The following is a 20825-nucleotide window of genomic DNA, read 5'->3' as shown; positions in this document are numbered from 1 at the left end:
GTTTCAAATCCAGTGCCCCTTTCATGACATTCATCCTACAAATGATGACAGAGCTGGGGAGTCCCCTGAAAACACAGCCAGCGTTCTGGGGTCATCTCTTTCTTTCTCTCGATCTAGTCCTAGTCTAACTCTGACCATCCTTTTACAGAAGTTTATATCAAAGAGTTTGGCTGGAAAAGAATATAATGTGTAGGGGGATATCATATTTGGTTATTTAGTGAAACATACAAATTAAATTAATTGAATGCAATATGAACCACAGTTTTGTGACCCAGATACTTGGTTCTTGGTTTTTGTTCATGTTTTTCAACTGGATGTACAAGTCAAAAGGGTAGGGAACTTATGGGTTTTTTAATATATTAGGGGTTTTTTCATGCTTTTCTTGAGAACAAATGAAATGCCTGAAGTACAGTTAGCCCTCCATAAATATTTGTTGAGTATGGGGTTATTATGGAATATTAGCATAAAAACTAGAAATAAATAGATTCCAATCTACACACAATACTGGGATATTCTTGGGTTGACATTAAAATTATCAGGAGATTTTTTTCTGTCTTCAAGTGCGTTTATATATTATTGCTGATTTGGAGAAATTATTTACTCTGGACTTTAATTATACTGTATTATATATTATTTACTCTGGACTTTGCTTTTTACTGTATTACAAATTTCATAAGATTAAGGACTATTTCTGCATTATTTACCTCCACATTTCCACAACTGAGCCCAAGGCTTAGCACACAGTAAGCACTCCATAAATAATAGTTGTTGTGCTCCTTTTTTACAGCTCAATAAAAGCACCTGCCAACTGACCATTTTGTGATTGTCAGCAAGATTTGTGACTTTTTACCTCAGATCATTGGCCGGCTTCAAGACTTTGTAGCTGGCTTTAACTCTCAGATGAAAACGAAATAAAGTGAGCTCCCTAACTTTGGGGTAGATAAGCTCACAGCACTTATAAATACAGTAATAATCAAAGTGTCAGGGAGAATACCAGCCAGCTTAGCTCTGGGACTGGAGAAATAAGAGTTCCGTAAGCACTCAATCAATAAATCTCCCTTTTACTAATAAAAAAATAATAACTTTGGCAGCTCTCACACCAACTCTAGTTTCTCAGCAGAGAGGAAATTGTTTTTCTAAAGTATTTGTTCTTTTGAGAGCTTACAGATGGCAGTGCCTTACAAGCCTGTTTAATTCTAGTAACATACTGCATGCTCCTAACCAAATTCCAAATGGCATCAGTTAACTAGACTTGAAACTTGGATGTTCACACGAATGCATGCCAAATGCCTGTCAGTCACTCTCTGAAATACTAGGCCGGCCTGTGGATGGAAAAGGCCTGGCTCCCAAACGACACAAAGTTAAGTACAGAACAAGAATTGTTTTTGTAACATTAAATAGATTGGCATAAATAAAATAAAGTTTGTGAACAAGGGATAAGATAGAATATGTGGTTTGGGCCCATAAATTCCTACTTAAAGTCTTGGGTTTTTAAAATTTTATTGTTTGTTTGGTTTCTTGCAGTGCTGGAGATTGAACCCAGGACCTCACACTTGCCAGACAGGTGCTGTATCACTGAGCTACCTCCCTAGTTCTACTCTAAAGGAAGTTTTGAATTCCACAAACTACTTAGCTATTATCACATAGCAAACCATGATAAAACTCAGTGGGCACTGGCTTAATATGAGGAACGTTTATCATCACCCACAATAATAACATTGCCCGAAGCAAGATCATTGAAGTTCTTTTGGCCCTGGCTCAGCTCTCCTGTGTTGCTGCAGGCTGTTGTGGGTGGGGTTGGCAGTCCTGCAGATCTTGGCTGCTCCTTCTCCAGTGTTTGGTGATTGGCTGGCTGTAGGCGTAAACAGGAGAGAGTTAACATCATAGGTCTGTGCTGCAGAGCTGACCCTTGGCTGATACTTGGGAATTGACTTTTGGAATGTGCCCTGTGTTACTAATTGTATTCATTTTTCTATTACTGGTGTCACAAATTACCATAAACTTAGTGGCTTAAAACAACACAAATATATTCTCTTACAGCTCTGGAGAGCTAGGGTCTAAAATCAGCAAGACGGACTGCATTTCTTCTGGAGGCTCAACAGCATAATTCATTTTCTTACTTTTTTAAACTTCAAGAGGCATTGGCATTCCTTGGCTCATGACCCCCGACTCTACTTCCCAAACCACCTGTGCATCATTTCTGACCACCCCCTCCCTCCTCCTCCTCTCTCCCTCCCTCCCTAGATAATCCAGGAAAATCTTCCCATCTCAAGATCCTCAACTTAATAACACAAGCAATTTCCCTTTCATTGTGTTAGGTAATGTGCTAATAGATTTTGGCTATTAGGATTAGACACTCAAGGGGCCATTGTTCTCTCCTGTCTACCACCCCAGCTGACAAGGCTGTTCTGCATACAGGAACACAGTTCTGTGGTGTACATGGGCTGGCATTTCAGTAACTGCACATGGTCAGATGAGCACCTTATGCCTGGGTTACTGAGACTTCAGTGAGCTTCCCCACACAGGAACACTGTGATGTGTTCCTGGATCTCATTGCTGGAGGCAGACGTGAGTACTGTGCCATCCTCCTCCTGGCCTGGAGGGAGAAACTAGGGAGCCCACACCACGATGTTTCCAGCTCTTTCCAGTGGCTTTTTCCCCTGGTGATCTTGCCATGCATCCTTCTCTTGGAGTTAACTGGAACCCTGAGTACAAGCTGTGATACCTGGGAGATTGTCTAGTGATAACTAAACACGCAAGTAGTCATAGGACTCCTTCCCCACAAACGCAAACAAGGCTGCTGAGAGATGAGCTCAGCTAGGGCAATGAGATCTCCCATGCTCCACTAGTTTGTCCAGGCTTTGTGTTCTGGAGGATGCTTTGAGCCAGAGTAAAGGCACCAAGGCCTCTCACAGCTTAGGCCTAAAACAGGCACCCTGTGAATTCCAGTGCACTCTGTTGGCCAATGCAAGTTATGAGGCAAGCTCATAGTCAAGGGATGGAGAAAGAGACTCCACTTTGATGGAGGAGTCTCAAAAAATCTCACTGCAACAGGCATAGTTTTAGTAACATTACTAATTGGAATTAGCAATGCCATCAATCCTGCTAAGTGCTCGGACACTATTCAATAGTAATGGGAAATGAGAATTATTGGTTTTAAACAGGAGAATAAAACAAAATAAATACTGCTTCAGGTTCATGAATTGGTGTTGGAGAGTAAGATGAATAAGCAAGCAGGAAATCCTAAAGATATAGTAGTTAGAACACTGTAGCAATTATTTGGGAGTGAAGTTAACAATAATTGAGAGAAAACCAAGTCCCCTATTTGAAACTGGTGAGAAACTCTGTTAGTTGAGATGAGTTTGGATAGAGTTTGTGGTGATTATACTTATCCACCGAAATATTCATTGAGTGTATACTACATGCTGGGTTTATAGCAGTGAACAAAACAGACATATTTCTTTCTTCAGGGGTTTAATATCTACTTGGCTGTTTCTATGAAAGTAATGTTTAAGTGAGCCCTAATGAATTAGAAGGAGGCAGCCCTACAGAGAAGAGGTCCAAGCAGAAATAATAGCATGCACAAAACCCTGAGAAAAAAACAGTCATGTCCTTTGAATGTGCTCTCAAAACTCTCTGGAGCTGGAGTAGAAAATGAGGGGCCCCCGTGGAGGCAAAGAAGATAAACAGAGACAAATCCATGCAGCAGAGCTTTTCTGACTAAAATAAGGAGTCTAGATCTTATTCTCAGCACAGCTGGAAACCACAGAAATGTCATGTGTCTCTAAAGTGACAACTCTAGCATTGATGGACAAGTGTGGAAGCAGGAAGATGAGTTAGAGCCTTTCTAGTCTGTGTGGTCCACAGGTCAGCAGCATCAGATTCAGAGAGGCCCTTGTTGGAAATGCAGAATTGTGGTCCCCTTCTTAAACTTGGAATCAGGTACTGCCTTTGAAGAGGATCCTCAATCGATTCATTAGTACCTCAAGCTTTCAGAAGCAGTGAGTTGAAAGTCCATGCTAATTTGGTCTAACATAGTGGCTGAAGAGATGGAGAAGTAGAGGAGTCATCTTAAAGATAGTCATGGACCTCAGGATTTGAGTTGAAATTTAAAGTTGCTATCGGGCCAGTGTCCCAGTCCCCTGGAGACAGTGCTTGCATGCAGGCAGGGAACATGAATGTCAGTGTCACAGATACCTTCAGGCAGAGTCCAGGACCCTGGAGAGCTCCCCTAAAAGAATGATTGTCTGAAGATGATCGCCTAAGGATCTGCAGGGAGAGAGCTTTTAGCCTCAAAACCGTGAAGTCTTCTTGGGGAAGCCTCGTTGATCACCAGATTAAGTGCTATGACTGCTAGAAATCTTCTAACATTTGAAAAGCCTTGATGTCTGATTATACTTCCACAAAATTGTAATCCTGAAGAAAGCCAGAATACTGAGTTGAAGTAGAAGTCAGGACATTTCTTGATAGTCTTTCCTTTCAAAGACCCCTTCACACTGGACGTGATGGCACACACCTATAATCCCAATATACTGGGAGGCTGAAGCAGGAGGATTGCAAGTTCAAGCCTAACCTGGGAGACTTAGTGACTGAGACCCTGTTTCAGAATAAAAATAGAAAAAGAGATGGGTATGTAGCTCAGTGCAAGGCCCTGGGTTCAACCCTCAGGATGACAAACAAACAAACACTTTACTGCTGGAACAGAAATTGAAGTTTGGTCCAGGCTCAGGGTTCAATCCCCAAGTAGAAACTTCCAGAACATTAACAAGAGTGATAATTCTGAAAATAGAAAAGGGTCAGATTTCCTTAAGATTGTGAAGGGGAAATTAGCATAACTTGGTGACAGATGGGGAGGAGAGAATGGAGGAGAAAGGGAGAATTAGTGTGTCAGAACCCTAATTGCTACCAGTCTCCTCCTACTGCTGTCATCTGTCCTGCCTAGACTTACGTGTAGCAAGTAGATATTCCATTAAAATTCCACAGACTGTATGAAATATCAACTTTGCCACTCTCACTAAAACGATTACAAGAAAGACAGGTGTGAGTGAGGATGTGGAACAATTGGAGCACCATACATTGTTGGTGAGAATGTAAAATGATACAATCACTATGTAAAAAAGACCTGAAGGTTTCTTATGAAGTTAAACACATGCCTACCATATGACCCAACGATTTCACTAGTCAGTAAAACATACCCATAAGTGCATCCATAAGATTCTTTTGAAACCCATGAAAAATTTTACAGGAATCCTTTTGCAGCTTTATTCAAGTAGGTAAAAAAAGGAAACAACCAAAAAGCTCCTCAACTAAAGAACACATACACAAATTGTAGTGTATTTGTACAATGAAATGCTACTCAGCAAATTATGAGCATTGATATACACAACAACAAAGATAAATTTCAAAACCATGGATAAATAAATTATGGTATATTTATATAATGAAATATTATTACTCAGCAGTTAAAAAATAATGATCTCTAGATATATGCAAAAACAAGGATAAATCCCCAAAATAAGAAGCCAGATACAAGAGTAAATAGTACATGCTACCTGATTTCACTTACATGAAACTATCAAAAAGGCAGAATTCATGTAAGGTGATGAAAGTCAGGACTATTGTCTACTAGATGGGGCAGGAATTGAGAGCAGGAGCCAGAGGACAGCTTCTGGAGTGACAGGAATGTCCGATATTGGTACATCTTGACTGGGGAGCTGATTACTTAAGTGTACACACTGGACAGAGTACATCCAAGTATACACCAAAGATCTATGTGTATTATTGTGTATAGATTGTATCTGCATAAAAATAAAATTTTAATTAGCAACAACGACCAATACTCCTCCTGGTGTTTGTTGCATTCCAAAAGCGTGAGCCTCTGTCAGCTGGCTTGTTCTACCCTGGACAAACCTATGAGGCCACTCAACAACCCCTCCTGTCTGGGGATGGTGGGCAGAGGGACTGGCAGCTTGCTCAGGCAGTTGGTACAGAGCTCAAGGCATCTGGGTTCAGCAAAAGCTCTCATGCAAATTGAGCACAATGCCTGTAACATGTGCTCGTGAAATGGCCACATCCCAGCCGGAGCCTGGATGTCACTGGGAATCTCATTTCGAGTGGACTTACACCTCTGGCTAAGCCACAGGGCCAGATGAATTGCTCAGCTGCTCTTTTAGGCAGTCCCAGTTCCACTTGCAACTGGGGGAGGAAAGAAAAACCCAGATTTTTAGTGTGGCAAAAAATTCAGCCCAGTATAAAAGAGATGTAAAAGAGCAGCCAAAGAACAAGACTACAAAATAACAAGACCACATGCTCTCAGATCTGCTCTTCTCCCTCCCCCCACCCACCCCATCACAAATTTAGTCACAGCTCTAATCGAGCTTTGGAACATCTCCTTCCCGAAGTGGATTAATTCAACTCTCATGCTGTATTTACTGTAAACAGGTGCTGGGCCATGTACATCATATACATGGCGTTCAGATAAAGGCTTTTGAAAAACTCAGGTGGGTGGAAGCTGAGTTGCTGTCACATCGGTCACCTGATCCTACAACCTCTCTGAGAAGTGAATGAAGCAGGAATAATTATGTCTCCCATTTAAGAAACAAGCAAAGCGAGATTCAGAAGTTCAAAGAGTTATGCAAGACCGTATGAGTAGGAAAGCTGGAATGTGAGCCCAGGTGTTCTTAGCCTGGGTTCCATGATCTTTGCAATGCATGATAAAGATGTACATAAAATTGATGTATAAAATCCGGGCCAGGGATTTAGCTCAGTGGTTCCGCCACCTGCCTCACAAGCACAAGGGCCTGAGTTTGATCCCCGGTACCAAAAAAAAAAAAGATGTGATCCATCCTCCACTAAAAAATCATTCAAGCCTTGGGTCTGAAGCATATTGAGAACTCATAAGCACAGATGTGGAAGGGAAAGAAAAGAATCAGGACCAGGCTGATCGTAGTCCTCAGGAGGCGTCAAGGCGCTCATCTGTCCACTCTGAATGGACATGAAAAGCACAGGCTGGGCTCAGACAGGAGTCCCACGTCCATGGTGATGTGATCAGGTGGACGGATGGTGAACTGTGAAAATATTCAAGGCCACTGAATTGTGTACTTTAAAGTAGTATCTTAGTCCTTTGTTCTGCTATAACAATACCACAGACTTGGTAAAGAACAGAATGTATTTCTCACCGTTCTGGATGTTGGTAGGCCAAGATCAAGGTGCCAACATCTGATGAGAGCTTTCTCACTGCGTCCTCAGAAAAGAAGTCAGGGAAGAGACTAACCTATGCCTTCACGTGGCAGGAGAGCAGAAGACACCAAATCTACTCTCCCAAATTAAATGAACCCATCCATGGGAACAGAGCCCTCCTGACCTAAACCATCACCATTAGACCCCATCTCCCAAAACTCTTGGATTTAGGGACATATTCAGACCATGGCACCAGGTAAGTTAGCCAAGTTCACTAATTCCATACATGTTTCATCAGCAATGATCTACAGGCAGCAGACACAAGAGGTTCAGTATGACAGGAGGAACATCAGAGTCCCAGTAGAGTGGTAAGCATTTGGGCTGGCTTCTCTATCTATCTCTCCGAGGTCTTGGTGGAAAGCAATGGAATTGGACTCTAGCTCCATTAAGCAAAAAGCAATTTATTAAGGGTATAGGTGGTTCACAAATATGACAAAAAGTTGAGCAACCAGAACTCAGAAGGGGCAGGAACTAAGTGCAATTCTGAGGATTCAAGTAACTGGAGCACAAGGAAAATCTCTGCTATCCTTTCTCCAAAAAAGATTTTGTTTCCAAAGGGAGAAAACACAGTTAGCTGACCCTGCACCACTTGCCCTCACTCTGGCAGGTGACAGAGGGGACATCTGGAATAGCAGTCACGACCAGTTGTGCACCCAGTGAAGACTGGGTTCTTCACAGGATAACCAGGATGCGGCTGGTGCTATTTCCAGGAGAAACAATATGGATACTTAGCAGGCAAGAATCTTGGAGGAGTAAGATGGGATTCCCAGGAAACTGGAAGGCCAGCCAGCAAAACCAACAAGAAGACGTGGTCAGAAAATGTAACAGCAGGACAAAGTAAGAACTGCTGGCATCCCAGAACCCCCATCATATACCAAATTCCAGGCAAACAGCAGCAAATATCTTCCTAGGCCATCATTCTCTGGTGGGATAATGTAAAATGATTCAGCTACTTTAGAAAATGGTTTGACAGTTCTTCAAAACATTAAACATAGACTTGTCATATGGCCCAGCAATTCCAATTCCATGTCTAGGTATACAACCAAAAGAAATGACAACAAGTGTTCAGACAAAAACTCATATATGAAAGTTCGTAACAGAGCTATTCACAATAGCCAAAGAGTAAAAACAACTCCAAGGTCCATCAATGGACAGGTGAAATGTGGTGTAGCTCTGCAGTGGAATGCTATCTGGTCATAAAAGCAGTAGCACTGATGTATGCTGAACCATGGATGAACCTTGGACAGATTGTGCCAAATGAAAGAATCCAGACACAAAGGGACTCTGAATGTCTGATTTCACGTATATGAAATGTCCAGAATAGGCAAATCCCTGTTTCCAAACCCTGGGGAAGAGGGTAACGGGGAGTTACTACTTAATGAGCACAGGGTCACCTTTGATGCTGATGAAAATTTTCTGGAACTGGGTTTCAGGAATGGTCACACAGAATTGGGAAAGTATTCAAGGCTACTCAATTGTACACTTTAAAATGGTGAATTTACGTTATATGATTTTTACCACAATTAAAAACAAAAAAGTCTTTTTATGATTACTTTTGTATAAGTGCATACTAGTTATACAGAAAAATGGATGCATGCATATAACATACTTTGATTATTCCCCCCCTTGCCCTCTCTTCCTCATTCCCTTCCTCTTCTCTGTGTCCCTTCTACTTTCATATTCTCTCTCTCTCTCTCTCTCTCTCTCTCTCTCTCTCTCTCTCTCCTCTCTTCCTCTCTCTCAATTCTAGATAGGAGAGAAAATGTGATATTTGTCTTTATGTGCTGAATTCTTTCACTTAAACAAGATGATCTACAGCTTCATCCATTTTCCTGAAAATGACATGATTTCATTCTTCTTTATGGCTAAGTAATATTCCATGGTATATATGTGCCACATTTTATTTACCAGTTCATCAGCTGACAGGCATCTAAGCTGTTCCCAGAGCTCAGCTCTTGTGAATTACTGTGAAGTAAACATGGACATTCAGGTGTCTACAGAATGCTGACTTTAATTCTTGTGGGAACATACTGGGGAGGGGTATAACTTTATCCAACCAACAGTGTACAGGCTTCCTTTTTCTCCACATCCTTGCTTGCATTCATTGCATTCTTAATGACAGCCATTTTGACAGAGGCTTGATGGAATCTCAATATAGTTTTGTTTTGTTTTTTTTTGGTACTGGGGATCGAACTCGGGTCCTTGCACTTATGCAGCAGGCTGTCAAGCCACTAAGCTAAATCCCCAGCCCAATCACAATATAGTTTTGATTGCCTTTGCCGAGATGGCTAAAGAAGTTGAACATTTTTATATACTTGTTATGTTATATACTTGTTATATAGTTATTTTTCTCTCATTGCTGAGACAAAATACTATTTGTACTTCTTTTCAGGAGTACCTGTCAGTCCACTTGTCCATTTATTGACTGGGTTACTTAGACTGTTTGTTCTGTTAAGTTTTTTGAGTTCTTCATAAATCCTGGATATTAATTCTCTGTCAGAATATTAGCTGTCAGAGATTTTTCCCAGTCTATAGGCTGTCTCTTCACACTGTTGATTGTTTCCTTTACAATACAGAAGCTTTTCACTTTGATGGAATTCCATCTGTCAATTCTTGCTATTGTGTCCTGTCCTACTGGACAAAATGGCTTTTTCAGATTACGTGACAACAAATGACTCCCAGCGATGGTTTCACAAATAAGCTGTCTTCGTGATTTAAGTCCAAACCCTGCAAATTTTTTCGAAGTTAACCACAACACAATGCACTAGGTTCAAACCATGATGAGCAAATGGTATCCAGCCAGAGAGACAAGAATTTTACTTAACTCTGCTGATAAGCCTGTGGGACTCACGACACAGCCATTTCAGTGATGACACACAATTGTAATGATTGAATAAATAAGAAAATATGTCTTTCTGGAAAAGGACACAGAATGAAACGAAGCACATTTGGCTCTGGATGTTATAGTAGAAAGAGACTTGTAAAATATCCTCATTTTAGAGACTTAAAGAATGGAATGTTCTGGAGAAGTTGTGAGTTGCTTAAGGTCACATAAATTGTGTTATGGGTTAGACCTAAAAAGTTCTCCCGGAAGTCTCATGTGTGTGGAAGATGACCGGATCATGGGCACACTGCTCAGCCGCAGGTTCATCCACTGATGAATTCATAGCTGAACTCGCTGCTAGGAGGCGGGGCTTGTTTGGAGGTGCGTCACTGGGGGCGTGGCCTGGGAAGGTGAATTCTTGTCCGCAGCTCCTCCTTTCTGCTTCCTGGCTAGCGTGAGTTGAGCAGCTTTCCTCCCCTGTGTTCTTCCACCATGCATTTCTGCCTTGGAGCCAGCTCACAAAGGACTAAATCCGCTGGCACTATGACCCAAATAACCCCCTCCTCCTTTCAATTGCTGGTGTCAGGTAATTTGTTCCAGCAAAGGAAAAGTGACTCATACAGGTGCTAGTTAGTAGAAGAACATACCCTGAAAGAACCAGTGCTCTGCCTCTTTCCACCACATGATGTTTATTGTCAGGACGATCCCATAAATGCCTCTCAGGGCACTTGGAACCTGAACTATTAAGCCAGGGAGGACTGTATTTCCCCTGCATATCCTCAGAGAGGCTCAAACACATAGATGAAAAAAATAAACCTCCTATCCATACTGTTAAGATAGCTCCTACCCGTGTGTGCTCTAAATATTAATTTGTGCCACAAGCCCAACTTAGAAAGCTGGCTCCTTGGGTACTACCTCTCTACTTTACATCCCATGTTTCAGAAAGCAGTGTCCAACCTCCCAGTTTTAACTTTGGAACATTAAGTGAGTTTGAACTCACTTTTGTTCACATCGTGGTTTCCTCACCTAGGATTTGGATTATTTCACAACCCTCCCAACTGCCCAAGGTTATTTGGGCACTGACTCACAAGGCACAGAAAGCTGAGATAGAAACAGTACTAAACACTGTGGCATCTGCTATTGGTGTACATGGGGTAAAACCTAGATGCAGTAGTATTTTCTTCCTTGGATCTGGTTCCAGGTCAACAATAAATACAAAATAAGCTATAAATAAATTTAAAAGATTCCTACCTCAGCAACAGCAGCTGTGGCGAGTCTCAGGACCCTGGTCTTCCAGATGCACAGATAACAATTTTGACTTAGTAGTTCAAACAATATAGGATTATTTAGTTTCCTTGGTAACCAAAAGTTCTGCCCTGGTGACAGTCAAAGACTGTAGGGCTTCCAATTGCCTACTCACTTTATAAATTCTTATTCTTTGAATATTTGACGTTGTGAAGAGCCTACTAGACAGAGACTGGTACCAAAGTAAAACTATTAAAGTATTAACTGTTAAGAAATAGAAGAACCACAGAAAAAGGTGGCAGTCTGGCAGGCAATAGATAGAAAAGGCAGGCTAGGTTTTTTGCATGGGCAGAAGGTGCTACCAGAAGCATCTAAGAGCAATCAGAAGTCTAAATTATGCTTCAATTAATTCATGCAGAGTAATGAATACATAGTGTTGCAAGCTTTCTTTTTAAAAAATGTCTATGACCTGTAAATCTCAAGAATTACATTGTCACATTTCTGAGAAAACATTCTCATCTGTAACTGTTGTCTGGTAATCCATGATGAGCTATTTCTGTATTGTCCCACTGGGGGCTGTAAGCACAGATGTTTGGACCGGAGGGCAGAGGTTTGTGTCTGTAGAAGGACAGAAAGGGAAATGAGAAAATCATCAAATGAGACCGGACACTCCCAGAAACTGCCATGTCACTGGTTGTCCTCCATGCAGAGCAAAGTGCATAGTCAGTTGTTTTCAAGATTCTTGGCAAGGAAAGCTAAACATGGCTGCTCCTTCTCAGTGAGATGTGCAGTTTCTTGCTGAGAGAATATGAACAACGTAAACAACTCCTTGCTAAGGGCCTCTTTTGTGTACTGTTCCTGTTAATGTCCCTTTTGATACAAATGCCTCTGTAAAGAGTGTGGGAGATAGCACACATGGTGGCGCCCTTCTATAATCCCACAGCTCTGGGAGGCTGAGACCAAAGGATCACAAGTTCAAGCCTAACCTTGGCAACTTAACAACTTAGCAAGACTTTATCTCAAAATAAAAAAGCAAAAAAGGACCAGGGATGCAGCTAAGTGTGAAAGCCATGAGCTCAAACCTCAGCCCCAGGGGGGAAGGAGGGAAAGAAATTGGGATTTTTGTCTATTTGAATAACAAATAAGTGAAAAGACATGATTGGTGGATCTCTCCAGGGCCCTGGGTCAGGACAGTATCTCCCCAGGCTTGCAGCTGAGCGCTGTCTACAGAGGATGTCCAGAGAGCCCCATAAAAAGCAAGCCCCCATATCTGGATAGAAGTGACATCACATAGCTAACTAAAATCAACCTTTGTTGCTGCTTGAAAGCCAGGTTAGTGTGTTAGTTAGCTTTCCATTACTACAACAAATGCCTGAGACAGTTAACTTATAAAGTCAGAAGGCTTATTGGGCTTACAGTCTTAGAGGGTTCAGTCCATGATTGGTTGGCCCCATTACTCTGGGTCTGGGGTGAGGCAGTGCATCATGGCAGAAGTGAATGGTGAAAGAGAATCCCTCCCCTCATGTGCAGGAGGAGAAGTATAGGTAGATGAATGGATGGGGCTGCAGTACCACCTTCTAGGACACACCCAAGACCCCTAAACACCTCATACTTGGCTCCACTTCTTAAAACTTCTGCAACCTCCTATTAGCACCAGCCTGGGGACTAAGCATACAGCACAAGGCTTTGGGGAACACTTACAACCTGAACTGTAGGGATTCTGCCCAAATGGGTCTGTCAACCTCAGTCCAGATGGGTTAGCCATGACCCGGGGAAGTGGAGTCTGCCAAGCAAACATACTTCCTGTGGTGGCCTCTTACTGGTCCAAATGAAAAATAAAGAGAGACAAGAACAAATCTTACCCTGGCCATGCTAAGAAGCTGTTGGAGATCTACTGAGCTCAATAAACCAACACCAACCAGCAACCAACACCACTCACCATTCAAGGACTCTGTCCTTGTCACATTACAGAGGAAGGTTTGGGGTGAGATGCTTGTGGTTATGAAAATCCTTCACCGTGATGTCTGGCTCAAGAGGAGATGCAGCCTCCTGTTTCTCCCACTCTGAAAGAGATGACAATCATGAAACCTCATTAAACTTTGCCAGCTTAGAAAATAGGAATATTGGTGTCCTGCTTGCTAAGCTTTAGGGCCTAAAAACTACTCCCTTTGCAAGACCCGCTTCCCCAAGGCCTTGAGCCAAAAAGTCTGCAAGGGGTCCTCGGAACAACTGGTACTGCCCACATCTGCAATACGGGATGCGCTAGGGGCAGAGGGGCTGCCCCACTTCTGTGATAGCCTTAAGCAGCACACATTCCATGAACACGACTCCCATGTGCCGGGGACAGTGGTCTTCTGCCCAGAGCCCTGGCTCTTGTTCCCACTGCAGCTTTCTGGAAGGGAACCCAGCCCTGAACAGCTTCCCAGCAGGCCACTTTCCCTCCCCCAGGCTGGCTCCTGGCAGCTCTTTTCCTGGCTAGATTCTCCCGTCCCCTACACTGCCCAGTACTCCTTGGACTCCCCCCAAGGACCTGAGAAGTACTGTCCTTGTGTGCTGCCTCCTCCCTCCCCCCTCCTCGGATGAGAGGTGGGGACCAGACATCTCCCCTTGAGTGCTGCTGGCACTCTGCCCATCAAGGCAGTGAGAGCTGGCAGGAAATGCACACTTTCCCTCCCAGCAGGCATTGGCCTGGCATGGCTGGGGAGAATCAGTGGGGTGAACATTTCAGGCCCTTTGTGCTGGCCCCTCTCCCTCAGCACATCTCTGCACACGCTGCTTTTCAACTCCTCCCTTCATCTTTCTCTGGCTCATCACTTTTCTTTGTTCTCTTTCACTGGACACTTTCCTGTCTCTTCCTTTTTCTATCTTGACTTTCCCCCCTGCCTTTCTTTCCTTTCTACTTCTAGTTTCTGACACTGTCCCACACACAGCTGTAATCCAGTTGCCTGGGTTTGTACAATAGCCTCTTTAAAATCTCTCCTCAGATGTAACTCCCTCCACTAATTCTTCCTCAACCCTTTAGGCATAATGACCCCTTTACATCACTCCCTGATTCAAGACCCTCAGAGACTAGAGCTCAAACTCCAGTATCGCAGGCATGCCTACGTGGCCTTCTTCCTCTCAATATTGGCCTTGCAGTTCAGCAAACAAGTGAATTTATTTACCGAGTGCTTACCATGCAAAGACACTGTACCAGGAATTGGAGAGTGACTACAAAAACATTCACATGAAGCAATAAGATGCCTAGGATTTGCTTCAAAATAACCTGGGAATTCAGGGAGGTGGAACCGGCCCAATGGAGAAGTATAGACAAAAGACTGATCATGAGTGGTGAGTGTGTCGGCTCATTATATTACCGTCTCCCCTTCAGTATCTATTTGAAAATTTTTTATTAAAGACTTGATGGGTGAAGAACCGACATGCCTCTGGGTCCCTTTCTGGCGCTGCTTAAACCCTAATTTCCTCCATCCCCCTGAGGCCCCCCACTGACTCCTTTTCAGCTGCTCAGCCCATCCTAAACCAGCAGGCCTTTCTCTGGGAAGCCTCCCTGGCACCTCCAGACCGAGAGAGGGGCCCCAGCTCGGGGTCCCCACGGGGCCTTCACAACATGCTGCTGTAAGTTCTCAGCATTGCTTGTTAATCACCTGCCTCTCTTGCCAGGCTGCAAGACCTCTGCCTTCCCCAGCGTCCAGCACAGGGGAGAGGCTGAGTGGATGAAGGAAAAGACTACCTCTAGCAGAGCAGCAGGCATCTTGCTCTTCGGTCTGGCACAGGATGGCGGAGGAAGCGGAAACGCAAGCTTGGCACAACCTAGGTTCCTGAGTCCGCGGCCCCTGCCAGTGGAGGGGAGGGCGTGCCCGCCCCAGGCAGCAACTTCGGCACTGAGTACGCGACGGCGACGACGCGACGTGGTCTCTTTCCTCTGACTCTCCGGGAAGTAACAAAGTGATCTGATTGCATGTGACCAAAGAGCCAAGAGTAGCTAACTTTATTACATTTCTTCTAAATAATACACCACCTGCATCCCTCCATGCTTGGCACACAGCATATAATTATAAAGGATGTGAAGTACACAGCAGGGTTTGTTATTTAGCAGGAGTGGGAAGGGTAGGACTACACACCACCTCCTCCAACCTGCCTTGTACACGGCTGGTCATGCATATGATTCTCACAAATAATTCTTCCCCGACCACTGCAACCACAGCAGCCACCTCTACCCTGGCTTGGTCTCTCCTGTTCAGTTTTTAATTTTTAATTTTTTGGATTTTTGACAGGGTCTCACTTTGTAGTTCAGGCTGGCCCTAAACTCACTATGTAGCAGAGCTGGCCCCGAACTTCTGGTGATCCTCCTGCCTCTGCCTCCCGAGTGCTGGGATTACAGGTGTGTGCCATCAAGCCCGGCTTCCTACTCAGTTTTTAATAGCATTTATTACTATGTACAATGTACAATCGTGTATGGTTGACTGGTAGGTCTGCCCGGCCCCACCTTCCCCCTGCAGAATATCCAAGCCTTGTCTGGCTTTAACTCTCTACCTCATAAACCAAAGCTGGATGCATAGCAGATGTTCAATGTATGAATGAATGAATGTGGCATTTATTTGTTTACTTATTTTCTATTTTTGTCTGGTTTTTTGAGACAGAATTTCACTTTGCAGTTTGGGCTGGCCTTGAAATCACTCGGTGGCCCAAACTGGCCTCAAAGTCAAAGCAGCTCTCCTGCCTTACCCTCCTAAGTGCTGGGATTACAGGCGTGCAGCACCACACCCAGCTGAATGTAGTAGTTAGTACTGAGCAGGCTCCTCTGCAATAATAGCACCAAAGTTTTTAAGATACAGTTTTGGCCTCTACATTTACACAACACTATTTTTAGAAATTCTTTCTGGCTGGGTGTGGTGATGCACACCTATAATCCCAGCACTCTAGGAGGCTGAGGCAAGAGGATTGCAGGTCAGAAACCAGCCTGGGCAATTTAGTGACTCAGCAAGATCCTGTGTCAAAATTTTTTTAAAAGGGGGTGGGGGCTGGGGATGCAGCTCAGCACAAAGGTCTTCAGTGTAATCCCTAGTACTGCCCCTCCCCACACGCTTTCAGTAAAATGTACGAATGTATTGAAACGCTTTAATAACATGAGATGAAACAAACCAAAGAAAGATTGCGCTCTCTCTGCAACCAAAAGGAGTTCTGGTAACACCCAGAGCTTTAGGCATAAAATGTTGACAGCGCAACCTCCTTTTATCTTTCCATAAGCAGAAATAAGACCGAGGAGCAGTCTGTAGTATGCACAAAAACAGAAACATCTCTGCATGCCTCGGCAGATTCTCCACAACAGCATTTTTAAAGGCTACATGCTACTTTACTCTTTGTAAAACATACACTAGTTATTGCTGGACATCTAAATTGATGGTAATTTTTCCTTATTTTTAGCAATCTTGTTATGAAAGTTTGTAGTGAAAGTTACATCATCACAATAGAGGACAGCTTCTAACAACAAATCTCTTGCAAACAAATTGTTAAACTGGAGGATATAAATATAAATATTCCTAAGATGTCTGAGAGCATTTCCAGGTGCCTGTTTCTGGGTTCCTGACCTGTGAAACTGCCCAGATGCTGAAGTTCTGCCCTTTGCTCTGCCCATGGGTGGGGCTGCCCTCCTTCTGAGGTCTTTCTGACCATTCAAGGCAGGGCTTGGCCCACTGCACAGCATCACCCTGCCTGTTGGCTGTCCAGAGGCAGCTCCTGGTGATATAGGAATGATATAAGGAAAATAAATGTAACTCTCAACCTGCTAGATATCAGATACACCAGGTTCGCATTCCCCCAAGTCGAAAAATGAATTCTAAGGAACAACAGAGGTTAAGAGTAGGAAAATTTATTGAGGAATAGGAGTGTGGAATAAGAATAGCTCCTGAGATGGCCAGGGATTTAGCTCAGTGGTTCCGTCACCTGCCTCGCAAGCACAAGATCCTGAGTTCGATCCCATGTACCAAAAAAAAAGAATAGCTCCTGAGAGACAGGAGGGGTCCCTAATGGGTTGCCAACAACCCCACTTCTCAAAGGAAGTTTTATAGAGCAAAGTCACAAAGGTGATACGATTACAAATATAGTCGCTTAGGTAATATTGACCCAATAGTAACAAGGGTATATGGATGACATCATTATCCTTGGTGTATAATCTGTAGTCTTAGTGGTTTCAGTGGATGGGAGAGGATGGCCCACCCCCAATGAGATCATGGTCTATCTATAGGAAATCCCAGAAGGGTGGTACCAGTTATCTCAAGCTTCTATTCATCCTGTAGGGAAGCATGCAAATCTGGCCACAGTGACTTCTGTCTTCTTCAGATGCCCCTCTAGCCACAGCTTGGATGTGTTCTCATCTTTGGCACTGACTTTCTCGAAGGCCCAGACCTCTCTGACTGCCTACAATATTGCTACCTAACATAGCAGTCTACATCACTAGCTTTCCCTCCTGCCTCCTCTTTTTGGGACTGTTGATGGGGACACAGAGCCTTGAGCTGTGAGGATTATTGTAACATCTTGTCTCTTACAACATGTCTGGCCGCCACCTCTGCCATTCCCATCATGCTGTTTGCTTGGTCATAAACTCAACTGGAACTCTCAATTGTAACCTTGGCCCTTTAACAAACATGATCTTACAACAATCAAATATGTAGCACGAGTGTGCCTTGTGGGAAAACTGGATGTTAGCTACTAACAGCTCACTGAAAGACTAGAAATCCTATTTTTACAATTTTATTTTTATTAGTACATGTTCACAGTATATAGAGATTACATTCATTGTGGGAAGTTGGTATATGTTGGGAATCGGTATATGCACATATTCTAACAAAAGAATGGCATTTAATTTTTTTATTTTTGTGGAAAAAATATATATAACATGAAATTTACCATTTGAACCATTTTTTTGGAGACAGTGTCACTATGCAGCACAGGCTGGCCTTGAATTCACAGTGATTCTCCTGCCTCAGCCTCCCAAGTACTAGGATTACAGTTGTGTGCCACCAAGCCTGGTTTAGCCATTCTGAAACATACTATTCCATGGCATTAAATATTAGCAATTATTATGTAACCACCACCACTTATTTTCCAAATTCTTTCATCACCCCAATAGAAACTCTATCAATCCCTCACTTCTCCATCTCCCAGCCCTAGTAACTTATAGTCTACTTTCCATCTCTGAATTTCCATCTATGAATTTGTCAATTCTAGATACTTCATATAAGTGGAACTGTATAATCTCATCTTTTTGTGTTTGCGTTATTTTATTTAGCAGAATGTATTCATCCATGTTGAAACATTTATCAGCATTCCATCCCTTTTTTATGACTGAATAATATTCCATTATAGATAGGTACAGGCCAGTTTGTTTATCCATCCATCCACTGATGGACACTTAGGCTGTTTCTTCCTTTTGGCTATGTGAATGATGTTGTTATTAAGTGACTAGCAATTCTAATTACCCTAATTATGAAAGAATGGCATTTAACCTGCTCTTATGATTCATCTCTGTTCCAAATCCTTCCAATTAGCCACATCCTCTCTGAATAATCAGTGCTTCAAACACAACACCAAACTAATCTAATTTTATTTTATCTATGAACTAACCTCCATTCAAGAATGATTGGAAAAGTAGGCAGAGCTGTTCCTGGCATTGAATTATAAGAGGAATTCAGGAAAAAAATTAAAAAGAGGAAGTGGTAAATGAAAGCCTTCCTGATATTCAGCTCTCTACCCTAAGCCTGAAATGTAGATCTTAACAGAAATGATATTAGCAGCATATTCTTAAGGGTGATTTCTTACACCTAAATTTTTGATATGAGTTGAGGAGGTTATATTTTCTGGGAAGAACCCAGAGGCCTGTTGCCCATCTTATTGATTAAGGGAAAATTGATTTACAGAGCAATCCTCTAAACAGGAAGTAGGCTTACAATCCCTTTATTAAACTTAGGCTTAGAAGGAAGCTTCCCACCTCCATCCCAGGCTCTTAGGGCAGAGAAGCTCAGCTGGTCCCAGCACCCAGAAGGAAGCTCCCCCACCACCATCCCAAGCTCCTAGGGCAGAGAAGGTGAGCTGCGTGGGTGCCAGAAGCAGCCCCCCCTCCGTGGAAATGAGAAGACACATAAACAAGCCTCAAAAACAGACTTCCAGATCACCTACAGCAACCCCAAAAGGAAACGAGATGGAACACTCTGATACTCAACCACCCGGACTCTCTGAACTGGCAACAAAAGAGGATCTGGGAAAAATGAAATCAGAAATAATTACTCAGATAACAGCAAAGAGTTTGCTCATGGTGCAAGACATGATTAATAAATCTAGAGAGGACACAGATAAAAAAATAGAGGAGATGAGGAACATGATGGAATCCCAACATAGGAAACAAATGGAATCCATAAAACAGATACAAACAGATTTCCAAGAGATGAAAAACTCCATCAAAAGTGCGCAGCAGAATGAACCAATGTGAGGATAGAATTTCAGATATAGAAGATAAGATTGCAATTAGTGACCAGGAAAAGAAAAATTGCTTTAAAATTGTAAGGGAACATGAGAAATCAATCCAGCAGCTGCTAGATGATGCAAAGAAGAATAACATAAGACTGATTGGAGTCAATGAAGAAACAGGAGAGAGTGCAGATGACATAAAAAAACTGTTCACAGAAGTGATGGCAGAAAACTTCCCAAGAAGGGGAAAATAACTTGACATACAGATAAGTGAGGCATATAGGACTCCAGCTAGCCTTAATCAAAAAAATCTACACATAGGCATATAATAGTTAGGATTCCAGAAATCCAACAGAAGAATAAAATTCTACAAGCAGTGAGAGAAAAGAAACAAATCACATACAAAGGAAAGCCCATCAGAATCACAGCAGACTTCTCAATACAAACCCTCAAGGCAAGAAGAGCTTGGAGTGATGTATTTCAAGGCCTAAAGGAAAACAGCCTCCAACCCAGATTGATGTACCCTGCAAAACTATCTTTCAAAATTGATGGAGAAATAAGATACTTTCATGACAAAGAACACCTCAGGAACTTCATGAATACCAAATCGGCACTCCAACAAATTTTAGACAATATCCTAGGAAAAGATAATGAGGATCACAACCCCAGGAAACCCAGCAGAATGAATCCATTGGGCATGACAAATTAAATGCAAAGGGGGAGAATCCAACAAAAAGAAAAAGTCATGACAAGGCTTTTAAAACTTTTGACTTCATCTCCCTAATGAGTGTATAATTCAATCTTATTATTGTACTGATTAGTGTTTTTCTTATTCTAGAATTGCACACCATTCCTTGTGCTGTACTGGCTATTTATCATCTTCTTATGTCTACTTTTTAATTGGGTTGTCTATTAATGAGCTCTAAGAATTCTTTATATATTCTGCTCATAGGTTATATGCATTGTAAATATGGTCTGTTGAAGGACTACTTTTCATTTTAATGATGTCATTTAAAGTTCTAAATTTTGATGGAATCTCATTGATCATTTTTTT

At 42.6% G+C, this 20825-nt stretch overlaps 1 long non-coding RNA gene across 1 annotated transcript; it reads right to left on the bottom strand.

Moving 5' to 3' along the window:
• Positions 1-1678: 1678 nt before the first annotated feature.
• Positions 1679-15142, bottom strand: LOC147824085 (uncharacterized). Its single transcript, XR_015442940.1, has 4 exons — positions 15039-15142; positions 13248-13371; positions 11315-11926; positions 1679-1852 (listed from the first exon to the last, which is right to left on the bottom strand). It is a non-coding gene; the product is annotated as an uncharacterized LOC147824085 (long non-coding RNA).
• Between the last annotated feature and the right edge of the window lie 5683 nt (positions 15143-20825).

Source organism: Heterocephalus glaber, unplaced genomic scaffold (assembly GCF_053883595.1).
Source record: "Heterocephalus glaber isolate CG9 unplaced genomic scaffold, H.glaber_assembly_v1.0 deba00001555, whole genome shotgun sequence".
Lineage (NCBI taxonomy): Eukaryota > Metazoa > Chordata > Mammalia > Rodentia > Bathyergidae > Heterocephalus > Heterocephalus glaber.
The sequence above is the reverse complement of the archived record's forward strand: the minus strand, read 5'-3'. Positions and strand labels throughout refer to the sequence as shown.